We start from the raw sequence: 6,475 nt of genomic DNA, 5'->3' as shown, positions 1-6,475 counted from the left end.
TAACCAAACCTAACCAAACCTAACCAAACCTAACCTAACCTAACCTAACCAAACCAAACCAAACCTAACCTAACCTAACCAAACCTAACCTAACCAAACCAAACCAAACCTAACCTAACCAAACCAAACCAAACCAAACCAAACCAAACCTAACCTGACCTAACCTAACCTAACCTAACCTAACCTAACCTAACCTAACCTAACCTAACCTAACCAAACATAACCTAACCTAACCTAACCAAACATAACCTAACCTAACCTAACCAAACCTAACCAAACCTAACCAAACCTAACCTAACCTAACCTAACCTAACCAAACCTAACCAAACCTAAACTAACCTAAACTAACCTAACCTAACCTAACCTGACCAAACCTAACCTAACCTGACCTAACCTGACCTAACCAAACCTAACCTAAACTAACCTAACCTAACCTAACCTAACCTGACCAAACCTAACCTAACCTTACCTAACCGAAAAATAAAATTGATTTTCTTATTAAACTTCTTGATACTGCAGCAAATAATATGTGTTCACCAATAACATTCTTCAATAAATTTCAGAAAATAACTTCCATTTTTGGAAATTGTCTAACCCTAACCTAACCATACCTAACGTAATCTAACCTTACCATTAAGAGATCTCCCTCCCAAGTACTGACGGCGATCGATGCTGCTAAACTTCTTCGATCATCCAAATCACTTTATCCATTGCGCTACTGGAGCCCGGCAACTCAAGGAAAACGCTATGATTTTATATGTGTAAACCCATCCCATTCAGTCGAAAGCTCTTCCATTTAAATATTCCCATTCAGTAGAAAATCGCTCTTTGGGCTATAAATTGTTTTAAATTTGGCTACAATTTTAGAAATTTGAATTCGATCCAACGGGATTCTATCCAATAGGATATTACCGTTGCGGCAGTATGTTTTATCTTGGCTGATAATTTTCGTTGAAATATAGAAGCTACCTATTATTGACTAATATTTTGCCCGGAAACTTTAGAACAGAAATGTTTGGCGCATATTTCAGGATATATTAGAAAAATTCAATTTGAGCCCAATTGTGTGATAAATTATTTCGTAAGAGTTTAAGCCCAAAACCCTCTGAGGCTAGTTAAATTTTTTGAACGTTCTTAAGCCTTCGTACTTCACGAGCAGAAACATTTTTGCACATATGTAAAATTCTCTCTGTTCACGAGCTCCAGCAGACGCCATTTTCATCGAGACGTACAAAAAATTCGTCAACCGCCATATTTTTCAAAAACGAGCGTTGTCCTCAGCATCATAACTTTCGAAGCTAAGAACAACATCTTTGGTTATTTTTGTTAATGCTTTAGATGTTATTTTATCAAGTGGAATCTATTAAAAATTGTCTCTGTTCATTTCTTTCCCTTGTATAATGACAAAGAACGGCAATTGTGAACTTCTACTTACATTGAGCGCCTCCAGTTCCTCCTTGGGTCCAATTCCGGAGAGCATGAGCAGTTGAGGGGTGTTAATGGCACCGGCACTTAATATTATTTCCCGCTTGACGTTGACAATATATCTCTTTCCCTTGTAGTCAAATTCAACACCCGTGGCTCGTTGTTCCGAGTCAAGAACAATCTTAGTTACGTGAGTGTTTGTCAGAACATCGAAATTCTTCCTTTGACTCGCTGGACCCAAATATGCAGCGGAAGTGCTGCACCGCAGTCCATTTCTCATAGTCATTTCGCTTCGAGCAAAGCCTGAAAAATTGATTTTGAAAAACCTTAAATGAAATTGAGATAAACCTAATTCTAGAGGGCCGGTAAGCCCTTCTAGATAAGAACCCACACCCTCGCGTAATGTTAAATGAAAATTCACAGATTTTAGCTGATTTTCCCATAGGAATAACATGGGGTTTTTGGTGCTCCAGCACATCGAATCATTTGAAACTAAAGCGAAGTTACGTTTCGGAATACTTTCAAATTAACAAGTAACTACTAAATGTGTGCCTTTTTCAAGTTTCATCAAAATGAAATAAGTCTAAGTATGTTAATTTAATTAAAAATGTAAGTACCTCAAAATATAGTTCTACAGCAGACGACGCTAATTTTTCATTACTCTACTGTAGACGACACTAAATTGCCATTTCACCCCCTTGAAATTTTCAAAAATGTTAAATGATATTAGCATCTACTTAATAAAGATAAATAATGCTGATAAGTATGAGGCTACTGAAGGTAATTATGCTATCGGCATTGTCTGTGCAAGACCCCACGAGAAAGTCGTCGCCCAGAAACACCCCTCTACTCTTTCATGAAGTATGCAAGCTTTTATAAAGCCATTAAGCAGATGTCGCGTTTTCTTTTTCCTTATCCATCTGGTACGCCAAGTTTTTGGGTGACAAAGATTTCGAGAACACGACACATGCCGGAGATCCTATCCTAAATGTGTTCAGTGTCCGCTGGAGGTGACTTGACCCCAACACCCATTCCTTCACTTCAAAAGTAAATCTCATTTCATTCACCAAAACTTAACAGCATACTATAGACTGATTGATCGCTTTGCCTTCCAGGTCTTTAATCCGCTGAAGCGTATAGGCAAATCACAGCAACCACACTGACTGTGGCGAAAAATGTAGTTTTAATCTCCATTTGTCGTGATCAATAAGATGCGATGTTCAATGGGGATACGATCAACTATGCTAACCAATGATTTTTGGTAATGCGGCTTCAGATAATCGCAACTTTATTAATAAAAAATCTGCAGAAATGTTCAACCAATGGCGGGCATTTTTGTTGTGAGAAGCATGCGGTAAATAGAAGGCTTCGAAGATATATCTTTTCCTTCAGACGATTAAATCGTCTCAAGTAGGGAGATGGCAATAACAACTATGTGGAAATCCAGCCATTAATGAAAACTTGTGATGGGCACAAACCGATATAATATTAGTGACCAATTTTGCATTTTAATCGATATATCGGTTCCAACTTAATTTACAGATTGATTTTTTCGCTATTAACGGACATATCCACATCGGCTAATTTACGATGTCGACCATAAGTAAGGAATACCGTTCATGAATGTGGCATACGTTTTTAATACGATAAGGAACTGATAGCATTATTGAATTTCAATATTAAAAGTAATTACTTCCCATTACTTTGGTAAATACCTGTTTGGTTTCGGCCGTTAATGTCCAACTTTTCGTAACCTAGAATGGATCCGGCTTCGAAAAATGCATCACCTAGAGCACTCTTAACCGGCGAATCGATGACGGTCAATGGACCATCGCGTCCGCGATAATCTTCATCAATAGTTCCATGTTCCGCTTGATTCCCTTCAGATTTGATGAAATATGGTAAAACGTCTTTCCAGGCCCAACCTTTAGCGCCAAGTTCCGCCCAGTAGTCGTAATCTTTACTATTCCCTCGAACGTATTGCATATAATTTATCCCTGAAGATCCACCCAACATTTTGCCTCTTGGATAGAAACATCTCTGCGGATTTGAGAAGAACAAATATTATTAATCTGCCCTTGGTCTGATATTCAGTCCGGACTTGGAGTCCGTTCAGTTTCATGGAAGGAAATAGAAAAAAGAGAGAGTGAAGGTTGGATGAAAGTGATTATGCCTATTCTCAATTTCTCTCTCTAGCATCCATGGTCTGCTTTACGACAGAATGTTGAATTCTGCACCTGATGTGCCCCACTTATCATGATGTCTAATCTTCTACACACCAATTTTTCCTATCCAAAGGTAGGAACCAATCAGAGCTTGTTTACGAGGGCTTAGATAAAATATATCCCTGTTATGCTTCAAGCGTTAGTGACATAATTTTCGTCATCCACAAACTTAAAATGCGAAAAAAATCCTTGTAAAATCTAGTTTATTATAATATGTTTACTTTATTATTTGGTTTAGTAGCAATTTTTAAAATTGCAATCAAAGTATTGTGTTTGGAAAAGCCTAGTTAAAATTATTTTTCGTTTGATGACGTTGTAAGGAGAAATATTCTCTCTAGATGTCGTTCACGTGACGCCTGTTAGTGTCTCCGCGCCGAGTTAAGCCTACTTTATTCAGATTCGCGCGGCAATAGTACACTTGGGAGCAAAGGTGGGCAAATTCGAGATTTGTTTCTTCTTGTGACTTTCCATTGTAAATAGAAACACAAATAATGCAAAAAGTTAAATACAATTATTGAATCTGATCTAACGACTGGCTTAAGTAATAATCGACTTCTCAATCAGTAAGCAAGTCGAGTCTAAAACACCCGCTTGAAATCAAAAGTTCGAAGCAGAGTATTTTGAAAGTATAAATCGTTATCATGAAAGTCATTGTACTCAAGCAAACCAGTTTATGATTACGATTGGCTCTGTTTGCGCAGTGCGGTTTGTACTCGCGAGCCTCGCTTTCTCTATTCAATCAAGGCTTCAAAAGTCTTGAAAGAAAGCTCAACCTCAAGGGGTTTTTAAATCACGCTCGAGATGCAAGATAGGATTAACAAGAGTGAGGAATTCATATTCGCTACACTGATTCAATTAAGCCTGGTTTTGGTGAACCTTCAAAGAACAAAATGTTTAGATGTCAAGCGAGTGATGCAATTCATGATGGTCAGTAACTGTTACATCTCTTCTCAATTGTGATGGTTCTAGTAGTGAACTGACAATGTCCCTTTAAATAGAAAATCCCGATCTCCAATAATAGGTTATGATAGTTTTTAAATTTATTTCGAATCCACTCAAAATATACCTAAACAATTATAAACAGACCATGTTCTAATTAAGTAAAGGGCTGAAACCATTTTTTAACTTCTAACGTACAAAAATATATCATTTAGTGTAATTTAATTTGCCTTTTCTACTGGTGCTGTAGTTGCTTGTTTAAATTATGTTTGAGTCATCCTTCATTACATGGATTGCCGCCTAACAAAATATTATGCTCTATTCCTTAGATTTGACTACTATATTTAAAGTCCTTTAACCATATTCATATTGATGCACATTTATTCGTTAGTATTTATGTATACATTCTTGGTTTCACATCTACAATCATTTTATAATATGTTTTGAAAGCATCTTTTAATATTCATAGAAAATAATTGTACGCAAAAACACATTTTTAAATGCTCCTTTATTTTTTCAGACAAAGATATTGTCAATATATACATTTGATTTGCATGGGCGTCCTTAGACATGCAGACTGCTCCCCGTTACACTGTAATCGATCAACACACTGTTATGAAACCATGTATTATTAATATATTTACAATATTTCTCCATACCTCTCACAAATTTGAATTTTTCTGTATTCCCTGTACAACAAAACATCGTTAAGATGTTGGAGTGAAAGTTTAGCTCTTCGAGCTCGTTTCAGACTACCAGCAATTGAAAACATGCGTTCTACATCGCAGCTAGTTGCTGGTATTCCTAAGAATCGTTTGGCTATTTTCGCCAATTTAGGAAACGATTTGTGGTGGGAACGCCAATAATCCAAAGCAGTCATCGTCGTGTCTTCTTCTTCCATTTGCGATGGAACTGCAGCTCCTAGATACGAATCTAATTCGCTTTTCAATCGGTTACTAATCAAAGGTGAGCCTGAGATAGAGGCTTCGTTTGACAACTTCGATTTTAAATACGTAAAACGCCCTTTAGGAGTAGATTTGTCGACATTCGTCGAAGGAACATCATCAGGAAGATATGACTTTATAATTCTAAGGGCTTCTTCTTCAGTTGGCGTACGAAATTCAGGATATTTATATTTCCAACTGGGTTCAGAAAATGGTTCTGAAAGAAAGGGACTAACCATTTAAACAGATATGGAAGTAGTACAACAAGTTACTTTTAGTCGATCAAGGGTGTTAAAATATGCATACAAATATACCTCACCAAAACATTCTCCATAATTAGTAATTAAATTTCAAAGTTGTGATTTCAGCTCGCTAAGCCTAATGCCATTTTGCATACAAAGTTAAATATGTATAATTTGATGAGACAAGGCATTTTCCACGACCCATAAGTGGCATAATAATTGTGCTTGCCTTTATTAAAATGTCACCGATTTCTCGTGGGAAACTCCTATGTCTCGTGAAATTAAACTTATTCAAACTTACTCGCAAAATGGACATGGGCTTAGCTAGCTAGAATAACAACTTTGAAAATAAATTATAAATTAATGAGGAAGTTTTGGTGAGTCATCCTAACATTGTTATGTATATTTTAACTGATCGATTATGTTCCTTCTTAATTTTCAAGTGTGAAACACCGCAATTAATGACAAACTTTGAAACATCAGAAGCTTCTGCGAAGGGTCCAGAAATGCGGCAACGAGAAAACTGTCTGAATTCAACGTCCCACTGAATCTTGCAGCCATTTCGAGGAGCAGTTTCTCCTTCTCTTCTACAAACATCTCCGTTTCGCAGTCCCTTACTTCCATAAAAGCTTCCATTAACACTGAAATAGCATCACATGCAGTTGGACCATCTCCTTGAATTTTTTGAGTAGCGTCTTTC

The sequence above is a fragment of the Phalangium opilio genome, unplaced genomic scaffold (assembly GCF_054372755.1).
Source record: "Phalangium opilio isolate 3A_F unplaced genomic scaffold, DU_Popi_V2 ptg000019l_1, whole genome shotgun sequence".
NCBI lineage: Eukaryota > Metazoa > Arthropoda > Arachnida > Opiliones > Phalangiidae > Phalangium > Phalangium opilio.
Note: the sequence above shows the minus strand (reverse complement) of the source record.